The sequence below is a fragment of the Mus caroli genome, unplaced genomic scaffold, assembly GCF_978045245.1.
Source record: "Mus caroli unplaced genomic scaffold, Mus_caroli_1 scaffold_2, whole genome shotgun sequence".
Lineage (NCBI taxonomy): Eukaryota > Metazoa > Chordata > Mammalia > Rodentia > Muridae > Mus > Mus caroli.
The window spans coordinates 123,228,239-123,242,112 of NW_028227257.1; the positions used below are offsets into that span (position 1 = coordinate 123,228,239).

General features: G+C 39.3%; 1 pseudogene; it reads left to right on the forward strand.

Annotated features, from left to right (window-relative positions):
* The first annotated feature begins 2,676 nt into the window (after positions 1 to 2,676).
* Positions 2,677 to 13,383, forward strand: LOC110305996 (charged multivesicular body protein 6 pseudogene; annotated as a pseudogene).
* Positions 13,384 to 13,874: the final 491 nt, after the last annotated feature.

The window sequence follows — 13,874 nt, forward strand, 5'->3', positions numbered from 1 at the left end:
TACAAGACTCTTGAGAGCAGAGATGGTAGCAAAATATGCCTGGTTTCCCATGAGAGAGTTTAAACTATTTTTAAATGAATTGGAAAGCTTGAGATGTCTTTGAAGAAGAAGAAAAAAAAAGATTAATTGACAATGATTTACATAACTTTGTATATTTCCACAATTCTATAGAAAACTTCTCAAAATTTGTCCTAGTTTTCTTTTTTATTGTTTTGAGTTCTCATTAAAGCAGGGGGAAAAAATGGAAACCATCGCTGGAGAATAGCTTCTTTGCAATTTAGATTAGACAAAACTAAAGAAGGAAGCCTATTTTATCATTTGTAAAGAAATATCCCGATTGTAGTATTTAATCGGTGATCCATTTTGTCAAACAAACTAGAAGGCATCAGATGGCTCTGCAGGGTCCACTATCAATTCTCATAAGAACACTGGTCAGGGGTTAAAATGATGTGCCTAACCAGCAAACCATTTCAAAGATCTGTCCTCCGTATGTAGACAACGACAGCAGTGAGGAGGAAGAGAGTGTGGTTCTGGAGCTTTAAGTGACTCTTCCCAAATGAATCCTCTGACAAGAAATATAATACGCATCCTATAAGAGCCAGAGACCATGGTCAAAACAACAAGCCACTGTAAACTATCTTATAGGAGAAGGTTCCCTGAGAGCTGTTACCCTCTGCAAAATCCAGGCCCAAGTTGACAAGGTCAATTGTGTTTTAAACAATCTAGAAAACTACCCACTAGATGTGTGTATGTGGTGGAAGTGGGGGTCCACAATAACCTTCCAAGGAAAAGATCTAAACTTCTGCATATTAGATGGAAACGATTCGTTATTTTTAAATATTTAGCTGACAGATTGTTTATCTTCAATCACAGATCTGTATCTGCTGTTTAGTTTGTAGAACTAAAAATATTCACTTCTTTGGCACATCCTGGCGAAGCTATTGGCAGAAATTTCAAATTAGGTAGAAATCTTATGTTCTGAATACAAAGGTAGGCTGGATGTTTGGGGGTTGGTATTTGTTGGGTTGGTGGGATGTTGTTACTGGGTTGTTGGTTTTTTTTGGTTTTTTTGTTTTTGGTTTTTGGTTTTTTTCATTATAAGAAGTTTCTTAAGACACTAGCAGCAAGGAAAATGTAGATGTTGAGAGTAGAAGAAACAGAACAATTGCCTGCTTACTGGTTCCTTTTATGAACCTGGAAATAACACTTTTTAAACAGCAGATGAGTTGTTTTAAAAAACGAGTTCTCGTAGCTCTTAAAGTGATTTTTTAAGGTGGCCCTTTAACTACTACCCAGCAGTCATGCAAATCACAGAAATGAAGATTTGGAAAAGGCTTGATATTTTTTTCAATTGTTTTCACTTATTCATAACAAATTGAAGCTCACATCTTAAGTGATCATAAGATCAGCCTCTAAGTGTGTCTTCTTCAAGAGAAAGACAACTTCTAGCTATCTCTTAAGAAGATACTTCACCCATACCAACCAGCAATGGGTAAGTAAAGAGGAGCCCTGATGGCCAGAGAGCAGAGAGTGTAGTTACCTGAAGTTTTTTGTGCTAAATTTCAAAATAGTGGTGCAATGCCTGGGGAACTCAGCTGTCCATGTGTTACCACTATCAAACCTAAAGGACAAGCTTGGAATATATATGTCAGCACTGGGTAGGGCTGTATGATGAGATATACTCCTAAAACACATGGGTTCTTTTACATCCTCAGGACATGCCATTTCAAAGCACTTACATATCAGACTAGCAGCTGTCACTCACAAATCTGGCTGCTCCTTGAGAACTTCTATCCCTATGATGGGAAACAATGTGAGAGATTTTGGCATCCTTACAAAATAGGTATGCTTAATATCAAAAAAATTGGAAGATATTATGGAAAATAAAAGTGGCATCAAGGACTTGAACTAGCCATAATTGAAATGGCTTTTTTGACTATAAAGCTCCCAAGTGCCTTTCATAGTTTATGTTCAAAGTTCTAACTGTATGAGAGGGCCTTGTGGGAAAGCTGTTCATACAACCACTTAGTAGTTCTGAGCCTATAGGCTAAATACCTCCATGTGTATTATCACTACCAAAGACCCATGCATGTCACATCCCCCTTCTCCAGTGGACTGTAATTTGGGGTCTTGCTGACTGGTGAGAAACCATTTACCCTCTCCCAATCCCCCAACCTTACCAACTCTTGAAGGAAGCAAGGGACCGACCTGTGAGCTCATCTTTCATTTGCAGTAATTAATCTAGAGCCTCTCCTTCTTTTCTAACAGGCTCTTACCTCAGATCAAATTCCCTGTCCTTATCACTACAGCACCACATTCTAGACACCATGAGCTGGGACCTCTACCTTAGAACTCACTAAAATGATTTAAACTAGCCAACCCTAAGCCCCATTATCTCTGTGTTAGCCATTTTATCTCTGTAGAAAAGACAGAGCAGTTTCCTGCTGCACACCCCTCCCCACTCCCCCTCCTACATGACAGCCTTTGGCACCTGTCTAGTGGCCCTGATTGGTGCCTTGGTGACTCCTCTTGAAAACTGAGAATAACAACGGTTTTCAACAGCAGTTATTTCCAGACCTGTCGGCCTTGTCACCAGATCTGAAGAATGGATTTATAAGTCATGACAAAGCATGGCACCTGGGGCTGTCTGCAAATGCTTAGAAATAACAGAGAAAGATGACTTTCTACGGAGTGGTGGCAGGGACAACTCTTACTGTCACGTGTAAGAAGGTGAGAAAATGTTCTACCCCTCTCCCAGTTCAGCAAGAAGGGGTTCAGGCTGTTCATTGTCCTTATTTTCTAAATTTGAACTAGATAACCTCTGTAAGTTTTTCTTAATATATATTATAAACTCTGAATGTTAGTATTTACATAATATTGTTAATAAAATCTTTTTAGTTATGATTACTCCACTAATGTAAAGAGCAGTGAAAACATTTTCTTAGCTACTTCCAAGTTTGCCACTACATTCAACTTTGCCTGGTGCAAGCACTGAGTCTTATGAGTGTTTCTGAGCCTGATCTCTCTAGTATCCAAGATTAAGGAGTCTAACGAGAAACAAAGTGACACTACAATGAGCTTCATTCATAGTGGAGAGGCAGAAGGACATAAAATTATGAAAACCATAATTTTAACTGTAGGCTTGAGTAACCCAAGCCTTTCTTGTTTAATGAGTGGTTGGCTATTTGGGAAATGAAAGACTTGGTCATCTTTCACAAGAATTACTCTCAAGAACTAAGACAAATCAAATGAAGAGCCTCTTTGGAATTTTTACTTCTGGCTCCTTTGTATTTTTTTTAACATAACTGATTATTGGTTTACAGTACTATTTCACAGACTGATTTAATTTTTTTGTCTACTAAAAAAGCAACAATGGGCATTTTTAATTTTATAGAAAAATGAAAAAATATTAATCTTCAGCCATGCCAAAAAGGCAAACAAAAAGAGCAGCTTTTAATTAAATCTAAGGGATAGGAGTCTTAGCAGATTTTTTTTTTCATTTCTCTCTTCATTCCTCTCCCAGCCCCTAGCTGAAGGCTGCGTCAGAGCTGCTCCTGTCCTGATTTACATTGATCGCTCTTCAGAAAGAAGAATATTAAAAGTCACAATAGTATACATTTTAGAAGAAAATTTTAATTACTAATTCATAAGAAGTAATATTCGCACACCAAGCATGTTACATGATCTAAATTAAAACACTAAGTTGAATTTGCTCTGAGTAATTTTAATACCAGGTAATATAGGGGAAGGGCTATGTGGATATATTCAGTATCCTGTAAGGGAAACTGTGAGTTTCAATCTATGAATAGATTTCAGAATCCAGGTTAGGGCTCCAATACAATCCTTATTCAGGAAATGCCTGCTCTCTAGGAAGATATGTCTAATGGAAGGGTCTTCTGCTGTTTTTGATGTGATCAAAAACCTGGAGACACTTGGACTCTCTATTTTTTAGAGAGATTCTTCTTCTAGTTTGTTTTTGGAATTTAAGCACACAAGCTAAAGAGAAAATAGAATATAAAACCAGTTAGCCAAGCCAGCACAGTGATATGTTCCTTTTTGTGTAATTGCTTTGGTATCTGAGTCTTCCAGTCAGTAAACTCTACTGAAGAGTTTTGATAAGGATGGAAGTTATTGAAATAAGAAATCAATGACCTGTTCAGCTTTAAAAAACAAAAAACAACAACAAAAAAAACTTAATAAGCACTCAGCACAGAGTAGAAATTCTCCACATTTTCCCCAACAGTGTGGTTCAGAAAACTTAGCAGAACCAAAGTCTATAGAAACGTTCAATACTCTCACTGTGTCTACTACAAGCAAAGCAGCAACTAAATGAGTCATATTTCAGTAACTAAAAAATTCACACAACAAAAATGAGTGTATGATGGTATGGCTGAAGAATTTCTAAACAACACAGGATAATGGTCTCTCTGGTTGCAGTCACAGCAAGATTGTTTTCCATTATCAGATTAGACAAATGGATTTTTTTCTAACTCAACCAATACTTCAGCCAGAATGAACATTCAATAGATATTTTAAGTTTATTTGTCTTTTTTTCTAATTCAGTATAAGAATCTCTGGGCATATAGTACACCAATGTGCTGAAACAACAACAACCACAGACTCGTTTTGATACATTTGAAAAATATCTTCCAGAAAATATACATTCCTTATTGTTTATATATAAAATTGCATATATTTTACTTCTAAACAATTTTAAATACCTAAAAATTTTAAAAAAATAAAAATAAAACCTAAAGAATGGCATTATTAGAACCTCTCCTTAAAGGAAAAAAATCAGAAGTATTTGTTCAAAAAGAATTGACAATAAGAAATGAAGCCTACTTGAAGTGATAAGCATACAGCTCTGCATCATTCCATCTCACAATGCTTTACCTCATTTCCCTTTAAAACTCCTCATGTTTGAGTTCTGAGTGACGGCTGAATGATTAAGAATACTTGCTGCTATTCCACAAGACCTGAGTTGGTTCCCAGGACTCACATTGGGCAGCTCGAGGCTGTTTATAACTCTAGCTCCAGGGGATCCAACTCCCTCTTTTGGCCTCCAAATATAAATCCACATGCACCACATGCACACACACACACACACACACACACACACACACACACAATTTAAACAATAATAAAATCTGTAAGTCCTGGTATTCAATCCACAGTTGAGGATAACAATGAGCTCCCAGCTTTAGTGCTTCTCAAGGTCTTCTGCTATTGCATCATTAATGATTTACCCTGAGTGGAATTGTACTGATTAAAGGGAGTTCTGTAAGAAAATAATGTTTACTAGTAGTCAATTCACCATAGGATTGGTGGGAATACAAAGCCAAATTAACCTCATTTTTTTAATTAGATATTTTCTTCATTTACATTTCAAATGCTATCCCCTTTCCTAGTTTCCTCTCAGAAAGTCCCTATACAGCCCCCCGACCCCCATCCTGCTCCCTTACCTACCCACTCCTGCTTCCTGGCCCTGGCATTCCCATGTACTGGGGCATATAATCTTCGAAAGACCAAGGGCCTCGCCTCCCACTGATGGCCGACTAGGCCATCCTCTGCTACATATGCAGCTAGATACACAAGCTCTGGGGGTACTAGTTAGTTCATATTTTTGTTCCTCCTATAGGGTTTGTTTTAGTCAGGGTTTCTATTCCTGCAAAAACATCATGACCAAGAAGCAAGTTGGGGAGGAAAGGGCTTATTCAGCTTACACTTCCACATTGCTGTTCATCACCAAGGAAGTCAGGACTGGAACTCAAGCAGGTCAGGAAGCAGGAGCTGATTCAGAGGCCATGGAGGGATGTTACTTACTGGCTTGCTTCTTCTGGCTTGCTCAGACTGCTTTCTTATAGAACCCAAGACTACCAGCCCAGAGATTGTCCCATCCACAAAGGGCCCTTCCCTCTTGATCACTAATTGAGTAAATGCCCCACAGCTGGATCTCATGGAGGCACTTCCCCAACTGAAGCTCCTTTCTCTGTGATAACTCCAGCCTGTATCAAGTTGACACACAAAACCAGCCAGTACAGGGTTGCAGACCCCTTTAGTTCATTGGGTAATTTCTCTAGCTCCTTCATTGGGGGTCCTGTGTTCCATCCAATAGATGACTGTGAGCATCCACTTCTGTATTTACCAGACACTGGCATAGCCTCACAAGAAATAGCTATATCAGGGTCCTGTCAGCAAAATCTTTCTGGTATATGCAATAGTGTCTGGTTTGTCTCTCTCCCCGTGTGTGTGTGTGTGTGTGTGTGTGTGTGTGTGTGTGTGTTTGTGTGTGTGTGTGTGTGTGTGTGTGTGTGTGTGTGGAGAGAGAGAGAGAGAGAGAGAGAGATTTTTTATTTACCCATTTCCAATTTGTATTGCCTGTGTATTCATAGGCACTGGGCCATGTACCAGAGCATGTTGGTCTACCAGGGGCCATACTCTTAAAGAAAACTGGTTCTTCCTTTACCAGAAGCCATCAATATTCAATAGCTCCTGAGTTAAAGATTAGAACTTGGGAGCACCTTTCTACTCCATAATAGATGATCAAGTGGCTTGATCTTGTGCAGTTCCGCACAGACACCACAACTACTGTGAGTTTTTGAGTATAGCAGTCCTGTAATGCCCTGAAAATACTATTTAGCTCCAATGATCCTCCCTGATCTCTGGTCCTTCCAGTCTCTCCTCGTCTTCTTTCACAATGGTCCTTCTGAGATTTGTAGAAAGTGGGAGTAAGGTATGATTCAGATTTACAATTTATGGCCAAGTACTCTACTCAGACTTATTCTATGCTCTTTAACCAGTTGTTTCTGCATTAATAAGCATTTCCTTTACCTAATAAATATTACTCAAAAGAACCACAAATTGGTGCATTTACTATTTTAATTTTTTTAAAACTTGTATGTATGTTAGCCAGCTTCTAGATATGTGAACAATCTATGTACAGGACCAAAAGTGGATCCCAAAAGAGGACATTTGATTCCCTGAAATTGAAATAACAGATGATTGTGAGCTGCTATGTGGAGATACTGGAAACTGAACCAAGGGCTTCTGCAAAAGCAGTTAGTGTAATTAACCAGAACTGGGAAGAGCACATGAATTGATGCTTTTTTTGTTTGTTTGAATTCAAATATGTTGAAGAATCACAACACTTTATAAAGTAGTCCTTCTAATCTTCTTATTCAGGAAATTACTTCTGAAGAAATCATGCAATATGTAGGAAAATTCAAATAATGAAGCTATTCTTCCTAGCATTATCTTTAGCTGTAAGAAAAACAAACTGTAAATAGGAGAGTGATCACATTGATTCTGAATGTTTCATTGAGTTTGTTTTCTTTTTCTTTCTTATTGGTTATCTTATTTATTTACATTACAAATGTTTTCCCTTTTCCTAGTTTCCCCTTCACAAACCACCTATGCCCTCCCCCTACCTCTGTGAGGGTGCTCTCCCACCCACACACCCACTGCCCCCTCAACACCCTAGCATCCCCCTATGCTGAGGTATCGAGCTTTCACAGGACCAAGGGTCTCCCCTTCCATTGATGCCAGATAAAGCCATCCTCTGCTACATATGCAGCTGGAGCCATGGATCCCTCCATGTGTACTCTTTGGTTGGTGGTTTACTCCCTGGAAACTTTGTTTAGTGTAAAGACTCAATGGAAAGATATAAAAAGGGCAGACTCTAACCACACTGCCCTTCCAGAGACACATCTTCCTTCCATCCCACAACTTAGCCCAGGGCAGAGCCAGTGCTCCAATACCCTCCCACACCCAGAGATAGCCTGACTCACAGATGCTCCATTCAACACAACCAAGCTCACAGGTTGTGAGCCCCATCCCAATACCTGGCCTACCTGGAACCCCACAAGGCCCAGCTGAGATTGACCCTATTCATCCTGTTCTGCCAGAGACAGATCTTCCATTCCAACCTACAACTTGCCCAGGGTACTCCAAGACTCGCCCACACTCAGAGACAGCTTGATTCCCAGGTGCTCCTACATAACCAGGCTCACAGGCTCACAGGAGGGACAAGATTCAGTCAGAGACAGCAAGGCCAGTTAACACTGGAGATAACCATATGGCAAGAGGCAAGCACAAAAACATAGTCAACATAAACCAATGCCACTTGGCCCCATCAGTACCCAGCTGTCCCACCATAGCAAGCCCTGGATACCATAATATACCTTAAAAGCAAGACTCCAACCTAAATTCCAATCTTATGAAGATGATAGAGATCTTTAAGAAGGACATAAATAATTCCCTTGAAGAAATACAGAAGAACACATGTAAACAGGTAGAAGACTTTATAGAGGAAACATATAAATCACTTAAAGAAATAAAGGAAACTACAATCATACACATAAAGGAATTAAACAAAACCACCCAGGTTCTAAATATGGAAATAGAAACAATAAAGAAATCACAAAGGGATGTAACCCTGGAGATGGAAAACCTAGAATAGAGATCAGGAGTTACAGATGCATCACCAACAGAGTTTAAGAGATAGAAGAGAGAGTCTCAGGCGTAGAAGATACCCTAGAAAATATTGGCACAACAGTCAAAGAAAATACAAAGTTCAAAAAGATCCTAATCCAAAACATACAGAAAATTCAGAACACAATAAAAAGACCAAACTTAAGAATAATAGGAATAGAAGCAAGAGAGAATATTCCCAATGCAAAAAGCCAAGAAACATCTTGAGCAAAATCATAGAAGAAAATTTCCCTAACCTAAAGAAAGATATGGTCTTAAGTGTACAAGAAGCCTAGAGAACTCAAATTCAACCAGAAAAGAAATTCATCCTGTCACATAATAATCAAAACACTAAATGCATAGAACAAAGAAAGAATATTAAATTAAAAGAGGTAAGGGGGGAAAGCCAAGTAAGGTATAAATGCAGAGCTAGCAGAATTACACCAGACTTCTCAACCGAGACTCTAAAAGCTAGAAGATCTTGGACAGATGTCATACAGACCCTAAGAGAACACAAATGTCAGCCAGACTACTATACCCAGAAAAACTATTAATCACCATAAGTGGAGAAACCAAGATATTTCATTTAAAAAGCAGATTTAAACAATATCTTTCCATTAAAATAGCCCTATAAAAGATAAGAGAAGGAAATCTCCAACACAAAGAAGGAAATTACACCCAAGATAAACCAATAATCATCTCATAACAAACCCAAAAGAAGAGAACCACACAGCATAATATCAACACTAAAGAAGAACAGGGAGTTTTCTTGGTCTTTAATATCTCTCAACATCAATGGACTCAATTCCTCAATAAAAAGACAAAAGCTAACAGACTGGATACATAAACAGGTCCCAGCATTTTGTTGCATACAGGAAACACACATCACTGGGAAAAAAAAAAAAACAGATACTGCCTAAGACTAAAAGGCTGGAAAAAATTCCAATTAAAGGGCCACAAGAAACTAGCTTGAGTAGCCATTCTAATATCCAATATAATAAGCTTTTAACCAAAAGTTATCAAAAGAGATGGGGAAGGACCCTTCATACTAATCAAAGGAAAAATCCAGCAAGATTAACTCTCATTCTAAATATTTATGCCCCAAATGCAAGGGCACCCACATTTATAAAAGAAATGGTACTAAAGCTCAAAACATTCATTGATCCTCACACAATAATGGGAGACTTCATCACCCCACTCTTACCAATGGACAGATCCTGGAAACAGAAACTAAATAGAGACACAGTGAAACTACCAAAACTTATGAACCAAATGGATTTAACAGACATGTATAGAACATTTCATCCTAAAGCAAAAGAATATACCTTCTTCTCAGCACCTCATGGTACCTTTTCCAAAATTAACCATATAATTGGACATAAAACAAGCATCAACAGATACAAGATTGATCCCATGCATCCTATCAGATCACCATGTACTAAGGTTGGTCTTCAATAACAACAAAAACAACAGAAAGCCCACATACTCGTGGAAACTGAATAACTCTCTACTCAATGATAACTTGGTCAGGGAAGAAATAAAGAAATTAAAGACTCTCAAGAAATTAATAAAAATGAAGGCATAGCATACCCAAACTTATAGGACACAATCAAAGCAGTGCTAAGAGGAAAATTCATAGCAATGAGTAACTTAATAAAGAAATTGGTGGGATCCTACCCTAGCGTAATAGCACATCTGAAAGCTATAGAATGGAAAGAAGCAAACACACCCAAGAGGAGTAGATAGCAGGAAATAATCAAACTCAAAGCTGAAATCAACCAATTAGAAACAAAGAGAACTATACAAAGAATCAACAAAACAATGAGCTGGTTCTCTGAGAAAAATCAACAAAATAGATAAACCCTTAGCCAAACTAATTAAAGAACACAGAGACAGTATCCAAATTTAAACAAACAAAAAACATAAAGGAAGAGACAAAACAACAAAAACTGAAGAAATTTTTTTTAAAAAAATCATCAGATTCTACAACAAAAGTCTATATTCAACAAAACTGGAAAATCTACATGAAATGGATGATTTTTCTAGACAGGTACCAAAGTGAAATCAGGACCAGATAAATTATATAAACAGTTGGGCGTGGTGGTGCACGCCTTTATTCCCAGCACTTGGGAAGCAGAGGCAGGCAGATTTCTGAGTTGAAGGCCAGCCTGGTCTACAAAATGAGTTCCAGGACAGCCAAGGCTGCATAGAGAAACTCTGACTCGAAAAAAAAAAAAAATAGATAAACAATCTCATAATCAATAAGGAAATAGAAATAGTTTTTAAAAGTCTCCTGACCCAAAAAAGAAGCCCAGGTCCAGATGGTTTTCGTGAAGAATTATATCAGACCTTGATACCAGTACTACTCAAACTATTCCACAAAATAGAACCCTATTTATCCTATGAAGCCACAGTTATGCTGATACCTAAGCCACATAAAGACTCAACAAAGACCCAACTTCAGATCAATTTCACTTAGGAATATTGATGCAAAAATACTCAGTAAAATTCTCACAGACCAAATCCAAGAACACATCAAAAACAGTATTCACCAAGACCAAGTAGGTTTCATCCCAGGAACACAGGGATGGTTCAATATTCAGAAATACAAGCCTTGGCCTAGTCAGCCATCATTGGGAAGAGAGGCCCCTAGATCTTGCAAACTTTATATGCCCCAGTACAGGGGGAAGCCAGGGCCAAGAATTGAGAGTGGGTGGGTAGGGGAGCAGGGCAGGGGGAGGGTATAGGGAACTTTGAAATGTAAATAAAGAAAATATCTAATAAATTTTTAAAAAGAAATACATCAATTTAATCCACTACATAAACAAACTCAAAGGAAAAAATCACATGATCATCTCATTAGATGCTGAAAAAGCCTTTGACAAAATGCAACACCTTTTTATGTTAAAAGTCTTAGAAAGATCAGGAATTCAAGGCACATACCTAAACATAATAAAAGCAATATACAGCAAACCAACAGCCAACATCAAATTAAATGGAAATAAATATGAAGCAATCTCACTAAAATCAAGGACAAGACAAGGCTCCCCACAGTCTATTTATTCAATAGAGTACTCAAAGTTCTAGCTAGAGATATTAGACAACAAAGGGATGTCAAAAGAATACAAATCGGGAAGGAAGAAGTCAAGATATCACTATTTTCACATGATATGATTGTATACATACTCAACCCAAAAAATTCTACCAGGGAACTCCTACACCTGATAAACTTCAGCAAAGTGGTGGGATATAAAATTAACTCAAACAAATCAGTAGCCTTTCTCTACTGAAAGGATAAGCAGGCTGAGAAAGACATTAAGGAAATAACACCCATCACAATATTCATAAGTATAAATATTACTTATATAAAGTATCTTGGAGTAACTCCAAGCAAGTGACAAATCTGTACAAGAACTTCAAGTATCTGAAGAAATCAAAGAAGACTTCAGAGATGGAAAGATCTCCATGCTCACAATTGGTAGAATTAATATAGTAAAAATGGCCATCTTACTAAAAGCAATCTACAGATTCAATGCAATCCCCTTCAAAATTCCAACACAATTCTTCACAGAGATAGAAAGAGCAATTCTCAACTTCGTAACAACAACAAAAAAAAAAAAAACGAGGATTGCAAAAATAGTTCTCAACAATAAAAGAATTTCTGGTGGAATCACCATCCCTGACCTCAAGCTATACTACAGAGCAATTGTGATTTAAAAAAAAAGAAAAAAGAAAAAAAAAAAAACCTGCATGGTATGGTACAATGACAGGCAGGTAAATCAATGGAATAGAATTGAAGACCCAGAAATGAACCCACACGCCTATGGTCACTTGATCTTTGACAAAGGAGCTAAAACCATCCAGTGGGGGAAATAACAGGATTTTCAACAAATGGTGCTGGCTCAACTGGCGGTTAGCATGTAGAAGAATTCAAATTGATCCATTTTTTGTCTTCTTGTACAAAGTTCAAGTCCAAGTAGATCAACGACCTCCACATTAAGCCAGATACACTAAATCTAAAAAAAGAGAAAGTGGGAAAGAGCTTTGAATACATCAGCACAGGGGAAATTTTCCTGAACAGAATACCAATGGCTCAGGCTCTAAGATCAACAATTGACAAATGGGACCTCATAAAACTGAAAAGCTTCTATAAGGCAAAGGACACTGTCAATAGGACCAAATGGCAACCCACAAATTGGGAAAAGATCTTTACCAACCCTACATCTGATAGAAGGCCAATATCCAAATATACAAAGAACTCAAGAAGTTAGACTCCAGGGCAGCAGCAATGGGCTGGGCTTGCTGGAGCAGGCAGCCATGGGCAACCTTGAATAGGACAGAGCCATCCTGCAACTGAAGCGACAGAGGGACAAGCTGAGGCAGGACCAGAAGAGGGCCAGGCAACAGCTAGAGAGGAAGTAGGCTCTGGCCAGGCAGCTGCTGCGGGATAGCAGGAAAGAATGGGCCAAGCTGCTGCCCCAAAAGAGGTACCAAGAGCAACTGCTTGATAGGACAGAAAACTAGATCAGCAGCCTGGAAGCCATGGTTCAGTACATCAAGTTCACGCAGATCGAGATGAAGGTGATGGAGGGGCTTCAGGTGGGGAACGAATGTCTGAGTAAGATGCACCAGGTGATATCCAAAGAGGAGGTGGAGAGGATCCTGGAGGAGACCCAGGAGGCAGTGGAGTACCAGGGGCAAACTGATGAGCTGCTGGCAGAAAGCTTAACCCAGGAGGACGAGGATGCCATCCTGGGAGAGCTGAAAACAATCACTCAGGAACAAATAGAGTTATAAGAGGTTCCTTCGGAGTCCCTCCCTGATGTAAACCCATGAGCCCCTGCCAAGGCCAGATCCAGGGCTGGTGACAGCTTCATTACCTGGCCTCTCCAGGGACTCTTAGGCATACTCTGAGGACTGGCCCACAGAGCCTTTGGCTGAGAGTCAACCCTGAGGGCTCCCAGGAGGCCTGAAGAGCTGAACTGGCCAGTGCAGGAGCTGATGGCTGGAACAGCTGCTTACACGGCAGCCCTTCACAGTTTAGTCTGGATGCACCTTTGTCTCTCCTTCTGGACTAAGTGGACACTCAACCAGCCAGGCCCAGCTTCAGGCAGCTGTGAACCCCACCGTGGCCGCAGCCCACTACTTCTGGTGCTGTTCTCAAGCTGACCCAACCCGTCTGACCTGAGTTCTTTTGTGAGGAAGCGCTTCAGACCTCGAGGTCCCTGTGCTTCCTTCTCTTGTCTCTGCTGCTCACATGAGCAGGTGAGGGCTTCAGTTGAGGAGTTTTCACCTTGCCTGGCATCCTGATATCCCTCAGTTTCCCAGCAGGCTAGAGGCAGAAACTCTAGGGTACTGGTGTTCTCTCTTGGAGCATCTTTGGTACCTCTGCCTCTTATGTTGGC